We start from the raw sequence: 18,227 nt of genomic DNA on the forward strand, positions 1-18,227 counted from the left end.
CTACAATAAATAAGACTGCGGAGCTCGGAACGACCATACTATCTGGGGAAGTGAAGAACTAGGTCAATAAGACCAGGCAGCTATAGGTCCAGTCGAGAAGGTAACAGAATGCCATTTATCATTAAAGTTCTCAACCAAAGCATCTTCAGCACATCATCAAGGGTCCATAGCCCATCTGCAAAGATGATCCTTCTAGAGAAGGGAAGGGGAGCCTGTAGTCCTCCAAACGATGTTGGACTACAACTCCCATAATCCCTGGCCATTGGCTTTGTTGGCTGGAGCTGATGGGAGTTTGAGTCCAACAGCATCTAGAGGGCTGCAAATTCCAGATCCTTGTTCTGGAGGAAGGTATATCTTACCACTAGCTTGGATTCCAGCTCGGTCCTCATATTTGCTTTGGCAATATTATCACAGAACCAAAGAATATCTGGTCTTTTTCACCTGCACTCACAGATGTAGGCTGAACAGAATATGCAACCGAATAAATAAACATGAATCAGGCATTTTAAATGCTGATACTTAGAAACCAGCATTGGATTATATTGATTGCCCAGATTCTTGAGTAGCAAGCCAACCATCACCCGGCTGTGAGTTGTAAAGGCTGCTTCCTGCAAGGCGCTTTCCACCTGGCCTAGGGGGCAGGACCCAGACTCACGCAGACCTAGTAAAGAGGCACCTGGTGAGACTAGAGGGACATCACTATGCCTGACAATAAATCCTAATTATTGGTTTCTTTTGCCCCATCTTTTTGTGCCTGCCAAACAGCCGTGTCATACTTATGATAATATTTTATTCTCTTGTTAATTATGCTGTTTTAAATGTGCATTTTATATTTGACTTCACTTAGCATTTTTTTTGAAATATTTAAGATTTTTTGTGTTAACTTTTTTGTGTTAAATATGTATTTGAAACCTTTAAGATAATATTTTAGTTTCTTGTTAATTATGTTGCTTTGACTGTCTTTTATATTTGTCTTTCTTCAGAAATGTTTGATTCCGGATTGTTTTATTGATGTTTTAATATTCTGTAAACCGCTTTGAGATTTTTCTTAAAAATATAAAGTGGTATAGAAATCGGGGGGGGGGGGGAGAGAACAACCATTCTCTGCAACCTGTCCCACCGTGATAGATTGTAAGGTATGCTACCAGGCATTTGATCTTCTTACACCTATTCATTGACATTGTCTGCTGGTCTGCGGCAAGCCACCTTTCATTGTACGCATTTAATTGGATTCTGTATTCATTTGCAATTCACAATGTATAGCAACACATGATCATTCGATCTTTGCACCCCGGAGGCACATATGCTAAAGACGGCCCTGTCTACATTGTAGGCTCACGTTTTATATATGTGTAAATAAACCACAGTCTCCGCTGCCCCTCATTCTGAAGGAAACAAGAACTCTGGAACTCCCGGAATCTCTCACTGCTCAGAGATTGGGGTGGCATATAACAATATACCGTATTTTTTGCTCTATAAGATGCACCAGACCACAAGACGCACCTAGTTTTTGGAGGAGGAAAACAAGAAAAAAAATATTCTGAATCTCAGAAGCCAGAACAGCAAGAGGGATCGCTGCGCAGTGAAAGCAGCAATCCCTCTTGCTGTTCTGGCTTCTGTGATAGCTGTGCAGCCTGCATTCGCTCGATAGACGCACACACATTTCCCCTTACTTTTTAGGAGGGAAAAAGTGAGTCTTATAGAGCAAAAAATACGGTAATTACAGTCAGTCAGTTTGCTGTGTTTTAGCGAACAGCCATTATACACATGAAAATAATAGTAGTAGTAGTAGTAGTGACTTACATTTGTACTCCTTAACCTTTAAATGATAAATCCTTTCCCATACCCGCTTTAAGTTTTATGTAGAGCCTTAGAAATAAATTTAGATATTTACTTCTCTACATCAGACAGCAAAATACAAGTCTTTGCAAGAGATTACCTTCTTTTCTGCAATCTTAACAATGGTTGAATATCATTGTTTCTAAGATCATTATAAATAAGTGGACACTTCCCTGATGAATGAAGGAGGGCAAGGCTGAGGTTAACCCAACTCTTTGAAAGCAATCTGCCAACATAATAACTTGCCAATAGGCATGTGTAGAACACAAACCCACTGTTGAACAACTTGATGTGACAATCCTTAGAAAGCTAACTGTGGGATTCACTCTCAACACCTCTGGAACTTAACCCAATTTTCAATAGTTACCCTAATATCGAAAACATTTTTTTTTGGGGGGGGGGACACACACAAGGTGGGTGGTATAAGAAAAATAGTTCTCATCGATGCTATCTCTTTTTCTGTCTTAATTGTAACCCCATTAATATATAATTAGCCCATCATTTATGTTTTTATTAAGGCAGGATTGTACCTTGTTTGTTTCTAAATCCCCTTGGAGAATTTCAATTAACTCTTCCTTTGTGCAGCTAAGTGAGCTCTGATTAAACATGCATTAGCATACAAATGGAAAGTTCACCCCAGGAGAAAAGCATCAAGCCCGGATCATGGCTTGTAGCTAACAGCTTAAGTCTGAAAGGCCAAATTAAAAACCCTAAATGCGACAACTAATGCAATTTTGAGGGAAGCGAGGTTGGTTCTGACTTGTCCTGGTCTCTAATACGGGTGATTCATTCACTTCACCTCCCTAGAAGTTTCTTTTCAGTCACTGGTTCCAATTCTGAAGCAGATTTTTGCCAGTATGTAAACAGAACTCCCCTATTTTCAGATCTGTGGTTCTTCTTTAACTCCTTCTGCTCCTGAACCAATTGGCCTCCCATTCCACCACCCCTCTGCTTTCCCCCCCTCCCTCATTGAATTCATCCAGGCTCTCATGTGAGCCTTTGCGTTGTTCTGCACCCGGTGATGTAAGCTTCTCAATTTTTAATTCTCCGTTTAAGACGTCTCCTTGTCTGGGTGGCTTCCAATTGTAATGATTCAGCAGCGTTAATGGAAATTGCGTTGTGATGAAAATGGTTTTGGGAAAACAAAGATGCCAACACCAAAAAACCTCCAGTCAATATTATCTGTGTCTACCCTTCTGGAAGTAATTCAAAGGCTCATTCATTCAAGAGAGCCACTTGGCACAAATCCCAGGATTATCAAGATACGGATGGCAAACCATTAACACACTATATACTGTTATGCCCTTTGCTAAAGAGCATCCTGGTCTGCAGATCAATGCAGAACAAGGTGGAAGGTTGTGGGCTGGAGGGTGGCTACTAAGATCTTTGAGCCTCCTAAGAGATTTTGGTACTATCCCCCAGTTTTAAGTAGAGGAGCAGGACTTAGGTGACATCCTGCTTCTAGACATGTGTGCCAAGGATAGGAAACCTCAGGCCCAGTGGCCAATGTGGCCCTCCACTTCTTTTGGTCTGGCCCTTTTGGACTCTGCCCAGGTCTTCATGACTTCATCACTTTTGCCTGACTGGAACATGCTCTTGAACTCCGATAATGCCTCTTCCTTGCTTGAACGGAGGATTGAGAAGGGAATGTGTAGAAACCAGTTTACTGTACAAAGACGAAACGTACATTTGTTGCTCTATCCTCTTTTGCTTCTGACTCCACACCCACTACCTGCATGTGGCCCCTGGAAGGTTATCCAGAAGGGAATTCGGCCCTCAGACTGCAAACAGTCCCCGACCCTTTTCCTAAACGTTTCTCTCACAGAGATGAAATGTCAACCAACCACCACAGAGTAAGCCTGGAGAGGGGATATGATAGCCATCTTCAAATATCTCAAGGTCTATTCCATGGAAGATGAAGCAAGCTTGTTTTCTCCTGCTCCGAAAAGTAAGACCCAAACCAATGGCTTCAGTTTACGAGAAAGGAAATTCCAACTAAACGTCAGGGATAACTTTCTGACAGTAAGAGCTGTTTAACAGTGGGATGGACATCCTCAGAAGGTGGTGGACTCTCCTTCATTGGAGGTTAAACAAGGTGGGATGACCATCTGTCAAGGATGCTTTAGTTGAGATTCCTGCATTGCAGAGGGAGAGTTGGACTAGGTTGGACTTGGGGTAGTTTCCAACTCTATGATTCTATGATTCTAATAGCTAGCAATCTGCCCGACAAAGCCATAGCCAGCTGGCAGTTCTAGCAGTGTTGAAGAGCAGTCTTGGGTCTTGCCGTATATCTTCCTTCACCACTACTACACCAGAATCTCTTTGTTTCTGCCCTCTCCAGAAACAATGAAACGCCAGCTTCTGCCTGACACCCAGCCTATAAAGGATTCAGCTCCAGCCACGGGCTTAACTTGAGTCTTGACATTCAAGTTTTCAAAAGAGAAGGGAAAAAGAACAAGGGGGGAGATTTGGAACTTGGCAGGCACACGGTGTGTGTGTGTTTTTTAAATGCAGCCTTGCAGACTCCCAAAATACATGCTGAATTCTCAAAATATGCTGAAGCAGGAACTTTGGTTTCTTATAAAATTAGAATGTATTATTTTCCCGTTGTTGGAATTGAACTATCTATCCAGGATGTCAAGGCATTCCATTTTCTTTCGCTTTCTTTCTTTTTTTAAGAAAAGAAAACCTCTGAATCCTGGTGTTCACAGTAGGAGTTGCATATTATGGCAGTGTTGTTGCAAGTCTTGCTCCAAAGGAGAGAAATGTTTTTGCAGGGTCAGCTTCCAAGTCATCATTAATGTTTACAGTTTCAATAGCAGCCAGCATTGCTATAGTAACCCTTAAAGGCACATTCCTCCAAAAGACCACTTTGGAAGAGAAACAAATCCTTGTAATCCCCCTCTGCCCCCCACCCTGCTGCCGCCGCAACTCAAAATTCCTAACATGGCAATTATCAAATGCCCACTCTTTTTTTGTTGTTTTCTTTTGTTTTTTACAGATCGGTCCAGAACAACATGGGTGTCTTGCTCCAAGAGGGCATCAGTTGTATGGAGCTCTGCAAAACTATGTGTTATGGAACTAATGGAACTATGGAATGGGGGAGAAATTGAACCAACCCGATTTGCACTTCCTGAAACAATACACGAAGCAAAACACAGCCGTCCAATGAAAATTTGCACCATTTCCCTACCCCTAAATGGAACCCAGGGATGCAGATGGCGCTGTGGTCTAAATCACTGAGCCTAGGGCTTGCAGATAAGAAGTTCGCAGTTTGAATCCCCGCAATGGGGTGAGCTCATGTTGCTGGGTCCCAGCTCCTGCCAACCTAGCAGTTCGAAAGCCCATCAAAGTGCAAGTAGATAAATAGGTACCACTCCGGCGGGAAGGTAAATGGTGTTTCCATGCACTGCTCTGGTTTTCCCAGAAGCGGCTTAATCCTGCTGGCCACATGACCTGGAAAAACTGTCTGCGGACAAATGTCGGCTTCCTCGGCCAGTAAAGCGAAATGAGCACTGCAACTCCAGAGTCGTTCGCGACTGGACTTAACTGTCAGGGGTCCTTTACGTTTAAATGGAACCCAACGGGATTTGGACAAAAACCTGTCTCTCTTTTTAGAAACATACCTTTTATGCCAGGGGTGGGGAGTGAATTCAATTAATGGCTAAAACACATAAAATGGCTGGGGAACCATTTTGAGGCAGAGGACCACATTTTGTTCTGAGCAGCCTTCTAAGGGCCACATGCCAGTTTCAAGCATGGCCAGAGTCATATGCTGATGGGGCAGCGCATGTAAATCTTGCCTTTGTGCAGCAGGCAAGTCTCTAAACCCCCTTCTCTGTCCTCCATCCAGAAAAGCAAGAAGCGTTATCAGCATTCGACACATTCCCACCAGCCATAGGCCACAAATCCCATCTCCTAATCTGAATTTTAACCATTATTTGAAGTGCTGTAACATCTTCTGTAAAATGGAAGCCAGGCTGGACCTGGGTGGAGAAGACCTATTTTGCACACAGAAGCTCCCAGCTTCCATCTCCAGTCAGAGCTGGAAATAGTCCTGCCTGAAACCCTGGAGAGTTGCTGTCAGTCAGTGTAGACAATACTGAGATGGGCGGACCAACAGTAGAAGTTCCTTCTATGTTAACCATAATTAAGAAGGTGGGGAAATGCAGACGTGTGTTGGGAAAAAATAACTTAGCTGATGTCACTTGATTCTAGAAAAAAAAGGATGAATGGACTGACAGTGAAATGATTCATCAGCGAAAGGCAAGAGTGTGGTTTACCGAAGAAGTCTCGAATTGTCTGGTGTACAGAAATGTCAAGGGACTTGTTTCTTCTCCCCATCGAAGGGCGTCTTTAAGATTTTCAGCAGGTACAGTGACCAGCAGGCACAATGAAGGAGAGGGGCTATCCTGCAAGGCTTGGCATGTCCGACACAAGCCTTTAGTGAATGCAGAGATGGGGAACCCCAGCCTCAGGTGTAAAATGTGGCCCTCCAAGTCTTTGTATCTGGCCCATTAAATTATCCATGGCCACACCATCTTCCCAGACTGCTTCCCTCACTGCCCTTCCTCTGTTCTCTCTTCCATGCCTTTGCCTGGCTGCACTGTGTCCTTGGAGTGTGATAACACCTCGCTGGAGGTGTGTGTACAGGTGTAGAAATCTCTGGATTTTGTGTGACTGGAACATAGACTAATGAACAAAAGTAAGAGTTCATTGGGACACGGGTGGCACTGTGGGTTAAACCACAGAGCCTAGGACTTGCTGATCAGAAGGTCGGCGGTTCAAATCCCCGCAACGGGGTGAGCTCCCATTGCTCTGTCCCTGCTCCTGCCAACCTAGCAGTTCGAAAGCACGCCAGTGCAAGTAGATAAATAGGTACTGCTCTGGCAGGAAGGTAAACAGCGTTTCAGTGCGCTGCTCTGATTTGCCAGAAGCAGTTTAGTCATGCTGGCCACATGACCCGGAAGCTGTACGCCGGCTCCCTCAGCCAATAAAGCGAGATAAGCACCTCAACCCCAGAGTCGGTCACGACTGGACCTAATGATCAGGGGTCCCTTTACCTTTTAAGAGCTCATTGCTCCATCCACTCTTTGCCTCTGGCCATGCCCATCAATGGCATGAGGCCCTTGGAAGGCTAGCTGAAAGGAAATGTGGCCCTCAGACTAAAAGTGTTCCCTGCCCCTGCCTTAATGCAGAAGGGGGTTCATCTGAACCCCTCTTTCGTTACCTTTAAGCATAGCAATTGCAGGGGCGAGATGGTTGCCAAGGTTTGCTCCTGCAAATTTAACTTTTCCAGCCCGTCAATCTTACTTGCAGCTGACAAGTGGCACCACTGGCAATTTTCTTTGTTGCTTTCTGAATGTTAATACTGTCTAAACCTGCGATTATTCTGCTCGTTGGGATTTCATTCTGAATGAAGATTAGACATGGGTGGGCAAGGCAGGAAAGGATTACGTTTAAGCACTTGTCGGCAACAGGAGTTCTCCATGCGGGAAAGCTTCCAGCTCAAAAACATGACTATTTTGGAATAATAATAATAGCAGCAGAATGAAATGTAAAAAAAAAAATCCACAAAACAAAACAGCAACTAGTCCCAGGTTAGTTTTCCTCACACCTCAAGGTTCCCTCCTCAAATTTTTATTTTTATTTTATATGCATTGTGGGTCTGAAAAGAGATATGATTGGGTGAAGAGACAGCATCATGACTCCTGGGATGCCACTACAGTGGTACCTCGGGTTACATACGCTTCAGGTTACATACGCTTCAGGTTACAGACTCTGCTAACCCAGAAATAGTGCTTCAGGTTAAGAACTTTGCTTCAGGATGAGAACAGAAATTGGACTCCAGCGGCGCGGCGGCAGCAGGAGGCCCCATTAGCTAAAGTGGTCTTCAGGTTAAGAACAGTGTCAGGTTAAGAACGGACCTCTGGAACGAATTAAGTACTTAACCCGAGGTACCACTGTACTGGCCAGACCATTGATAGGAGGGTTTCTGCCCCAAGGGATCAACCATGCCATCACTGGAGAGGAGGCAATAAGGGTCTGGAAGTTCTTGCCTTCTCTGGACCATCCCTCAACCAATTAGGCTTGAGCTACCATGCTAACGCACAAGCCTATCTGGTGGTGCTGTTGGTCAGTTCACAATAACAACCCTCATCCATGTTATGATTGTAGATAATGTAGATCATCTGGTGTGTACTACCAAGACTTGGGTAGATGAGATGAGGTGACCAGGTTTGACCCAGGTTTGCTGCCTGGCTACTCTGTACAGCAGCAGCATTGCAGTTATTCTAGGTCCTTCACCAGGAACTCAGTCTACCTGGGGATGAGGAGTGAAAATTTTTACCTGGCCAGAAAGACAAGGAGGGAATTTTGTTGGTGTATTACCTACCCAACTGCTCAGCAGCATCCCTGACTGAGATGACAGAGATGGTCTCAGGCGTGGTGTTGGAGAACCCCAGGCCCACCTTGTCTGATTTAGATCAGGACTTCATGCCTACCATAGCAACCATGTGACTGTCTCAGTACATCAATGGCCCAATGAAGATTGCAAATCATACTCTCAGTTTTCCCACCTGTTGGGTTGAAGGTGAGGACAATGTCACTGTGCTGTCACTGATAGATCATGCCTTGGTGAAGTTTAGATTGGTTGTGACTGATCCCCCTGTACAGCAAGAGGATGCATTAAGATGCTCCACTCCTTAAAAAATTCTGGAATATAAGGGATTCCTGAATACTCTGGGACATTTTCCTGTTGGCATGCAAGTTGCTCCCATTGAGGCCCTGGGGTGCATTAGACATGCAAAATATTACGTTTGTTTTCCTAGTTACAATGCTAGCACTTCTGTTCCATTTTCTAATGTTCCTTTCACACTGAAGTACCTGTTACATTATGGAACTGTGGCTTTCTTTACCAATATACCAGCATGCCACGCTAAGTTTTATCCACACCAGTAGATATGCCCATGGGGCGAGACAAGCTGGGGCATGACGCTCTGTGGGGCCTCCGAGGAGTCTGCCTGCTTCCTCCCACTCAGCTGCCCTACAGCTGACGGGGAGGTGGCAGGCAGACAGTTTGGGGCAGCGGGGAGCCTGTGGGCGCCCAAGCCACCACATCACTCCCAGGAGAGATGCGTGGCTCGGGCGCTCTGCAGGCCCCGTGGCAAATGCCGCCCGGCATTTTGACATCCCCCTCAGTGGTGACACCCGGGGTGGCTTGCCCTCCACCCCACCCCCTTCCTCCGCCCCTGGATACGGTGTGACACAAGAATGAGCCTCACTGGACAACTTTGCTACTCCCCCACCTTTTCTCCACATAGGCGCTTCTGGTCCCCCATTGAATCCCTCATGAAAATGGCAGGAAAGAAGCATATACTGCCCCGAATGTCCCTTCACTCCCACAATTTTCCTGGCAAAGGGGGTGCAAATTTTGGGGGGGAATCAAATAGCATGGATATGAGCACTAAATATGAAAGTTCCAATATAATGTAGAACGTATTCCAATATAATGTAGAAATTACCGTATTTTTCGCTCTATAAGACTCACTTTTTCCCTCCTAAAAAGTAAGGGGAAATGTGTGTGCGTCTTATGGAGCGAATGCAGGCTGCGCAGCTATCCCAGAAGCCAGAACAGCAAGAGGGAATGCTGCTTTCGCTGCGCAGTGATCGTTCTTGCTGTTCTGGATTCTGGGATTCAGAATAATTTTTTTCTTGTTTTCCTCCTCCAAAAACTAAGTGCGTCTTATGGTCTGGTGCGTCTTATAGAGCGAAAAATAGGGTAGCTATTACAGAAACACCAGGAAAATTGAGTAAACTGCCAACATGGCTGACCTGCACTCTGTGCGTGTAGGGGGGTGAGAGAGAGAGAGAGATGAGGAATCTCTGGCCTCTCTGGCCTTGCGATGTGGCCCTTGGAAATTTCCCCAGGCCGCTCCTCTTGCTGACCCTGCGTTGCTCCTGAGTTTTTTTGACTTGCTGCAATGTATCCTTGAACTCTGATGATGTATTCTTGCATTCCTGGAAGGACGATAAAGAGGAGCATGTGTAGAAACTGGCCTACTATACAAAGGTAAAATTTACAGTCATTGCCCCACGCATCGTTGCTCCTGGCCCTGCCCAGCATTGGCATATGGCTCCCAGAAGGATTTCCAGAAGCAAATGTGGCCCCAAGGTTGAAAAGGTTTCCCCAGACGTTCTATGCATTTTAGGCATTAACATAATTGATTTGTATTCTGTTACTTTATGCTGTACATCTCGCTGACCTCCTTTGGGGGAAAGGGTGACACTTAAATATAATTAATTGAATTATAGCATATAATGACTTAATTAAATGTAATTAAATAAACACATTAAGCAGCAAAGAACTTGCAGTCTGTTATAGACATCGGGGCGGCACCTTCCTATACTCTTTCCAGTGCCTGAGAAAAACATTTCAGTTTAGGCAAATGTGTCCCGACACATGCAGAATATTGACGTGTGTTTTAATCTGGATTTCAGTTTATCATTTATTTTGATTACTTTTTTAATGTTTCAAGTAGCTATTTTTAAATGTTTGCCTTTCCCTGTTTTATTCTTCCTGTAAACCACTTTAAGGTTTTTATTTTAACCAAGCAGTATATGAACCTCGTGAAGTTGATAATGAAAACAAATAGTATCACTGCAATGTTTTTAAGGTTGCATTGAAATTTGCATTTGCAGCCACGATGCTGGTCCCTTTCAAGGTGGAGGGGGGACTGCTAGGGTAGTTTGGCCATCAGATTTCACAGGAAGGGGAACATACCACCCCGAATAATCTGCAACTTGATGGCGCAGCATACATTCACATCCTGGATTGCAGTCTCTGCCTGTTCTTCAGATTTACTTGCATCACTTCCTCTTTTTCCCCTCACTTGCTTTTTATAGCCTGATTTTTCTGGCTCTCTGGTGGGGCTTAATTTGAGCCAGGGAAAATGGTTTGAAGCACCATAGCTCAGCCTTTAGCATTCTGTATGTATACAGTGGAGGGATATAGGGCGGCCGTTTCTGCATTGTTACCTTTTTACAGGGGAAAGAAAAGTGAGGAGGTCTCATTGCAGAAGTGGAAATCCTTGCACTGGCAGGACATGTTAGCTGGATACGACCCAAAGGCAATTTAATGAAGTCCAATTTTTTACTGCCTGGGAAGGGGAGAGGTACTTGAAGGCTTTTCTGCCATAATTATTTGGTTGGATTTGGATTATTATTATTATTATTATTATTATTATTATTATTATTATTATTACACCCTTAATCAAAAGATCTCAGCAGGAGGTTAGCAGAATAAAATACAATATAAAACACAAGTAAATAATCAAACCAAACCAACAAAACAATAACTCCCCTCTTCCCAGAGACACCTTTAAAAGGCCGTAGAATATTAATCCCCCCAAGACTGGTTACTGGAGTAATCTCCCCAGGTAGGTTTGCCTGGCACCTGTAACTGTACAATGAAGGTGCCAGGCAAACCTCCCTAGGGAGAGCATTCTACCAATGGGGAGCCACTACAGAAAAGGCTCATTCTCATGCTGCCACTGTCCTATATGTGACTTGGCTACTCTGTTCCAATACATTTTGGGTCTGGTGGTGGGGCTCTTTTCTGTACTTAATGGTCTTATGGCAAGCCAGTCCTGCTGTGTTTTGGAGCCCTGGTGTACATGTTGTGGAGTGGGCCCCTCCACCTCTACCCCAACGTCCTACCCTGAGAGCTCCACTGTACACATATTCATTATGACATCTGCAGAGTGCATCCATATGTGGGATTATTTGTGTCTGTCATAATGAATGAGCACTGCTTAGAGATGGAGCAGCTCACACATAAACACACAGACTGCTAGTTATTGGAATAATAGAATTGCAGAGTTGGACCCCGAGGATCATCCAGTCCAAACCCCCTGCAATGCAGGAATCTCAACCAAAGCATCCATGATAGATGGCCAGCCAACCTCTGCTTAAAAACCTCCAAGGAAGGAGAGTCCACCACCAGCCCATTTCACGGTTGAACAGCTCTTACCATCAGAACATTCTTCCTGATGTTAAGTCTCCTTTCTTGTAACTTGAGGCCAGTGGTTCACGTCCTACCCTCCGGAGCAGGAGAAAACAACTTTGCTCCATCTTTCATGTGACAGCCCTTTGGATAGTTGAAAATGGCTATCATATCACCTCCCAGTCTTCTCATGTCACCGCTGTCCCTCTTATCTATCTATAAAGTAATTCTAGCAGTGTGGACCTATCAATTGGTTTAATATTTCACCAGATATACTCCTGCCACTTCATTGCTATGAACCAAGGTGACTCGCCGGAGTTCAGGTTTCTGAGTTCGGTTCATTCCAGGGGACTGTGGCATTCTCCATTGCTTACTGCCCTCCCCCAAAACTCCCCCCACGGGCCACAGGTACAGTAGTTCTCATTTTCTTCTTCTTTTTTTTAGATAATCTTTATTGAATTTTTAGTTACATACTATACATACAAATACATTATATTTCACATTTGTTCTTGCTCTCCCGAGCTGACTTCCCTCCTTCCTTCTTCTGGCTTTTTTACGTCGCCTTTAACTTGTCGCATTGTCTTTGTCCATTTTACATATAATTGTTCTTCTTCAATGAGTAGCTCTCATTTTCATTACTTATTAAACAAGCCTTCATCATCTTTTTTTATCTCCCCAATTTGCTATAATTATCTTAACGCATCTGCTTTAAATGCTCTTAAAAGACATGTATCTTTGAAGTGTGTGTATCCCATGCCATATACCATTGAAGAATGCTAAACCTGTATCATATACTCTTCATAACAGGTGATGGGCACAATCCTGTAACATATCGTATAAGTGTTTAATTCCGACAGAATTCAATGGCTCTACAAGTCTGAAAAGGATTAAGTCTGAAGTGACTTGTTAATATTTAGCAAAAAAACCCCACAAAACTAAAAGGGTTTCAAAGCTCCAAACCATTTCCAAAGGAGTTATCCCACTGCTGGATCAAAACAGTGGCACATATTGTGAGAATGATATTGTTTCTAACCCTGGAGAGATTGTATAGAGACAGCATATACACTGTATGATAGATATCATACGGGCATCTCATAGTGTTATGGCTGGATAGCTCAGTTGGTTAGAGTGTGGTGCTAGTAATGCCAAGGTTGCAGGTTTGATCCCCGTATGGAACAGCTGCATATTCCTGCACTGCGGGGATTGAACTAGAGATGATCATCATGGTCCCATGCAACTCTACAGTTCTATGATTCTATGAAAATGGTGCTGCTCAGAATCCTGGAGATAACATGCAGACTTCATGATTAGCAGCCCCCATTTGTCCTTTAAAGCCTTCTAAGTTGGTGTCCACAACCGGATCTCATGGCGGCAAATTTCACAATCTGATTACACACAGCATGTAGGACTACTTCCTCTTTGTCAGTCCCGGATGAACCCAATCATCAGATGAACCCAAGTTCTAGTATTCTGAGAAAAGAGTGATACAGGCTGCTTTGCAAAGAAGGAAGGTGGGGTTCGAGAGTTTATGGCCCTTCAAATGTTGTTGGGCTGCAACTTTCATCCTCTCCAACCAGCATGGCCAACGGTCAAAGATGATGAGGGGTTGTTGTCCAACAACATCTGGAGGCTCACAGGTTCCTCAGACCTGGGATAAGGGATACTAAATCTGGGATGGGGGCTTACCAGGGCTTAGCATCAGAACCTTCTGTTTCATGGCTCAGGGTAGTGCCTCTGAGCATGTGTAGAATGTCTTTCTTTTTCAGCAGCAGTGAGGGATTTGTGGCCTTCTTGATACTGCTGGTTTTCCCAGTAGTGATGTATGGAAGTGAGAGCTGGACCATAAAGAAGGCTGATCGCCAAAGAATTGATGCTTTTGAATTATGGTGCTGGAGGAGACTCTTGAGAGTCCCATGGATTGCAAGGAGATCAAACCTCTCCATTCTTAAGGAAATCAGCCCTGAGTGCTCACTGGAAGGACAGATCATGAAGCTGAGGCTCCAATACTTTGGCCACCTCATGAGAAGAGAAAACTCCCTGGAAAAGACCCTGATGTTGGGGAAGATGGAGGGCACAAGGAGAAGGGGACGACAGAGGACGAGATGGTTGGACAGTGTTCTCGAAGCTACGAACATGAGTTTGACCAAACTGTGGGAGGCAGTGGAAGACAGGAGTGCCTAGCGTGCTCTGATCCATGTGGTCATGAAGAGTCGGACACGACTAAACAACTAAACGAAAACAAGATACTGCTGGAATTCAACTCCCATCATCCCCAATCATTGGCTATGTTGGCTGGATTGATGGGAACTGGAGTCCAGCAGCACCCAAAGGGTTGCAGATTCCCCACCTCTGCTTACATATATTTCTAGTGTTGGGGGCAGAGCAAGAGTTTCTTGTTTGGCCCTGGCTCAGCTCTGGAGGACATCAGCCTATAACCTATTGTTTGGGCTGCTTTGTTAGGAAGATAACTGGATAATAGCCCAGAAAAGCTGATTAATGTTGCATCATTGAGCATAAATTGGTTAGGCAATTGTGTTCTGATAGCTGGTAATCTCTGTGTTTTTGAATGAGACACCCATCAAGAGTTTGTAGGAGGCAACATCCCTCCAGCTGAGGAGGGGGTCCAGAGACAAGGTGTGGAAAAGGTGTTTGCAGTTTGGAAGAGAGAGTTAGACACAATGAGAGAAAGAGAGGAAAAAACCCAAGTTTCCAACTGCAGGTATTGGAGTTAGCCAGAAGTGAGGGTGCAGTCTTGGAGACCTGCCCAGGTTCCTCGCTGGGGGATCTCCTGCCTCGAAGGAGTGCCAGTTGCCTCCACTTGTGTTGTACTTGTAGATTAGTTAATAAGACACCATGAGTCTACAGTGCTCTCTCATCCAAAGAAAACTGAGCCCTGCCCGGCCCACTGCTCAGAGAAGTGGGGAACATGCAACACTTATAGTAACAGGAGTAGTAGTAATAGTAATGAGACAGCTAATTCATGCTTTTGAATCATGGTGCTGGAGGAGACTCTTGAGAGTCCCATGGACTGCAAGATGCTCAAACCTATCCATTCTGAAGGAAATCAGTCCTGAGTGCTCACTGGAAGGACAGATCCTGAAGCTGAGGCTCCAATAATTTGGCCACCTCATGAGAAGAGAAGACTCCCTGGAAAAGACCCTGATGTTGGGAAAGATGGAGGGCACAAGGAGAAGGGGACGACAGAGGAGGAGATGGTTGGACAGTGTTCTCGAAGCTACCAGCATGAGTTTGACCGAACTGCAGGAGGCTGTGGAAGACAGGAGTGCCTGGCGTTCTCTGGTACATGGGGTCATGAAGAGACGGACACGACTAAACGACTAAACAACAACAACAACCACTCTTGAGACGGTTGAAACCTCTATGTACATGAGCTATGATGGCACTATTTTGAGGGGTTTTGACTTAACCAGGTGTGTAGGGAGAAATGCCAACAAGGTGGTTCTGATTACTTCTTCCCTTCCGCAAAGAACCAAAGCGAGAATGGATATTTCTGCAATTTCCAGTGCACAGAACCTAGTGAGAATCAAATCCTATTATACAATCTGTATCCGTGGCTGAATTCCGATGCTATTTTATTTTGTTTTGATTAATTGATACACTGTACTTTTATTATATATTTCATTTGTATTAATGTATATTGCTGTTCACTGCTTTGGGAACCTTGAGTTAAAACGCAGTATACATATAAATAAACCACACCATAATGACAATACACAACATTTGTATGGCACTTTTAAGTATTCAAGGGGTTTTACATGCATTTTCTAATAATCCTCAAAACAAGTAAATGTACACAAAGAGGAATTAGAAGTGTGTTAGAAATTGCATGCAATTTAAATGCTAATTTTCCACCTTTAAAAATCCACAAAAACCAGGACGGAATGGACCAATGACTGAGCACATGACAGGCATGGAACAGAAGCAAGCTGGAAAAAACAGCCTTGTAAGGCAGCGATGGGAAAGACATAGTTGGTGTCAGACCTTTTATCTCTCCCCACTCCCCCTTGCCAATGATCCCATGGGGCAACTTTGACAGGTGGGTGGTGCCAACTTAAATAAACTATTGGGAGGGGCCATGTAAGCCCCTCCCCCATAATCAATCACAAGACCTGGCATGCACCCAACATATGAATGACAATGTCCATTAACTTTGTAAAGGGCCTGGTCCCCTCAAATGTTTTATGGGGAGCTAAGGGACCTTGGCCCCTAGGAGTTGGCCCCTAGCCATCACTTGCACACACACACACAAACCAAATGCCCCAAACTATGAATGACTTTTAACATTATGACCACAATCCCCAAACCTTTTAAACTACAATCCTACACTCACCTATCTGGGAGCAAGCATCACTGAACTGCTTTGAGAAGCCATTAATAGGACTGAGCTGTTACTCATCTACAGGCCCTTTTAAATCCCATTGAATTTGATAGAATACAATGAAGGATGCAGGGACGTGGGTGGTGCTGTGGGTTAAACCACAGATCCTAGGACTTGCCGATCAGAAGGTCGGCGGTTTGAATCCCCGCAATGGAGTGAGCTCCCGTTGCTTGGTCCCTACTTCTGCCAACCTAGCAGTTCGAAAGCACATCAAAGTGCAAGTAGATAAATAGGTACCGCTCTGGCGGGAAGGTTAACGGCATTTGCATGTGCTGCTCTGGTTCGCCAGAAGCAGCTTAGTCATGCCAGCCACATGACCCGGAAGCTGTACGCCGGCTCCCTCAGCCAATAAAGCGAGATGAGCGCCGCAACCCAAGAGTCGGTCACGACTGAACCTAATAGTCAGGGGTCCCTTTCCCTTTAATGAAGGATGCTAAGTTGAAGAGTGCAAAGGAAAGAAAGCAAAGTGATTGGGGCCCTGATCCTGAACCGAGCATCTCACAGAGCCAGGTTTTTTTGAAACCATTGAGGCTCCCAGCCTCTGTGTGTGTGTGTGTGTGTGTGAGAGAGAGAGAGAGAGAGAGCAAATACACGTGGGGAGGGTGCCAAACTGGGTCTGTGACCCAGGTGAAATAAAGTCTAGTTCTGCTTCTGCATAATCTTCTCAAATGCAGCCCCCCTGCCCTATAGATTTCAAGGACATGGCAGAAAGCCCGCCATAGGAGGGAAGGGCCATAGCTCCGCGGTGGAGCACTTGCTTTGCACGTCAAATGTCCCAGGTTCTATCCCTGGCGCCTCTGGGTAGGGCTGCCCTCTGCCCGAAGCCCTGGAGAGCCACTGCCAGTCAGTGCAAATGATATGGAGCCAGATGGGCAATACTTAGAATCATAGAAATGCAGAGTTGAAGGGACCTCGAGGGGTCATCTAGTCCAGCCCCGTGCAATGCAAGACTCTCAACCCACACCCCACCCATCCAATCTGAAACCAAACTGGATGGACCCTGCTTAGTTTTGCAAACCTGCTGGCAGTTTTATTGCTGCGCCATTGGGGACACGGTTTCGGCAGCTCCCTGGGTTCCTATGAATTTGTCCCATTCATAACGTCCAGATCCTATACTCTGCCAAACCCTTCTTCGCCCACCAGCCCCAGTTCTCCCTCCCCGCTTGCTCTAACCACTGACCCCTCCAGCCAGGACCGGATTTAGGTTTGATGAGGCCCTAAGCTACTGGAGGTAATGGGGCCCTTTATCTGTCCTTTGTCAACAACAAATTGCTGCTGTTTTTTGTGTTGAATATATGCTATATGGTAATTTATGGACCTAATATCTAAAGCCATTTGCACATGTTGCCATGCAACCAATCCATGCAGAATGTAGGCACCCTATATATAGAAAAGAGGAAACCAGTGATATTTTATAGAGCAGGCTAACAGGCGGGGACTATTACTGACATCATAGGAGCCTACACAACACAAAACACTGTAGGTTTTATTTTATTTGTTTTTTATCTTATATGTTGGAAATGTACATCCAGGTTTTTTTTTTCCTTTAATCTTTTTTTGGGGGCCCCCAAGAGTGTGGGACCCTAAACTATAGCTTGTTTAGCTTATACGTAAATCCGGCACTGCCTCTAACCACTGACCCCTCGTGTTTCCTACCCCCCACCCTCCATCTCCTTCCTCTCCGGGACGGAAGGAGTTAAGTTTGGGAGCGCAAGACACGTTGAGGGGGAGTCGCCCGAGCCGAGGCAGCAAAAACATCGGCGCGCATTCCTGGGCAGTGCTCAGCTGCCAGCAGCTGATTAAAACCATCTCTCTCGCTGTGAGTGGCTCAGGCCGCCGAAGGCTCGCGCGGGGCTCAATATTTAAGCGGAGCCGCCGCTGCGTCAGGGCGCTTGCCGGCTTCCCGTGGCGGGATCATGTGGGGAGAGGCGCGGCGCTGAGGCTGGTAAGGAACGCGCTTTCGGCAGGGAGACAGGCAGGGAGGGA

The 18,227-nt window shown here is 45.2% G+C and overlaps 1 protein-coding gene across 4 annotated transcripts in view; it reads left to right on the forward strand.

Annotated features, from left to right (window-relative positions):
• The first annotated feature begins 17,963 nt into the window (after positions 1 to 17,963).
• DAB2 (DAB adaptor protein 2) overlaps positions 17,964 to 18,227 on the forward strand; it is a 35,784-nt gene continuing 35,520 nt past the window's right edge. For 2 of the 4 annotated variants that reach the window (XM_083402815.1, XM_083402816.1), the window contains exon 1: positions 17,964 to 18,186. The gene's annotated coding sequence lies outside the window, so the exon portion shown is untranslated. The remainder of the gene's footprint in view (positions 18,187 to 18,227) is intronic. The other 2 variants (XM_083402813.1, XM_083402814.1) reach the window with 1 other exon arrangement.

Source organism: Podarcis tiliguerta (assembly GCF_965153285.1).
Source record: "Podarcis tiliguerta genome assembly, chromosome: 11".
Taxonomy (NCBI): domain Eukaryota; kingdom Metazoa; phylum Chordata; class Lepidosauria; order Squamata; family Lacertidae; genus Podarcis; species Podarcis tiliguerta.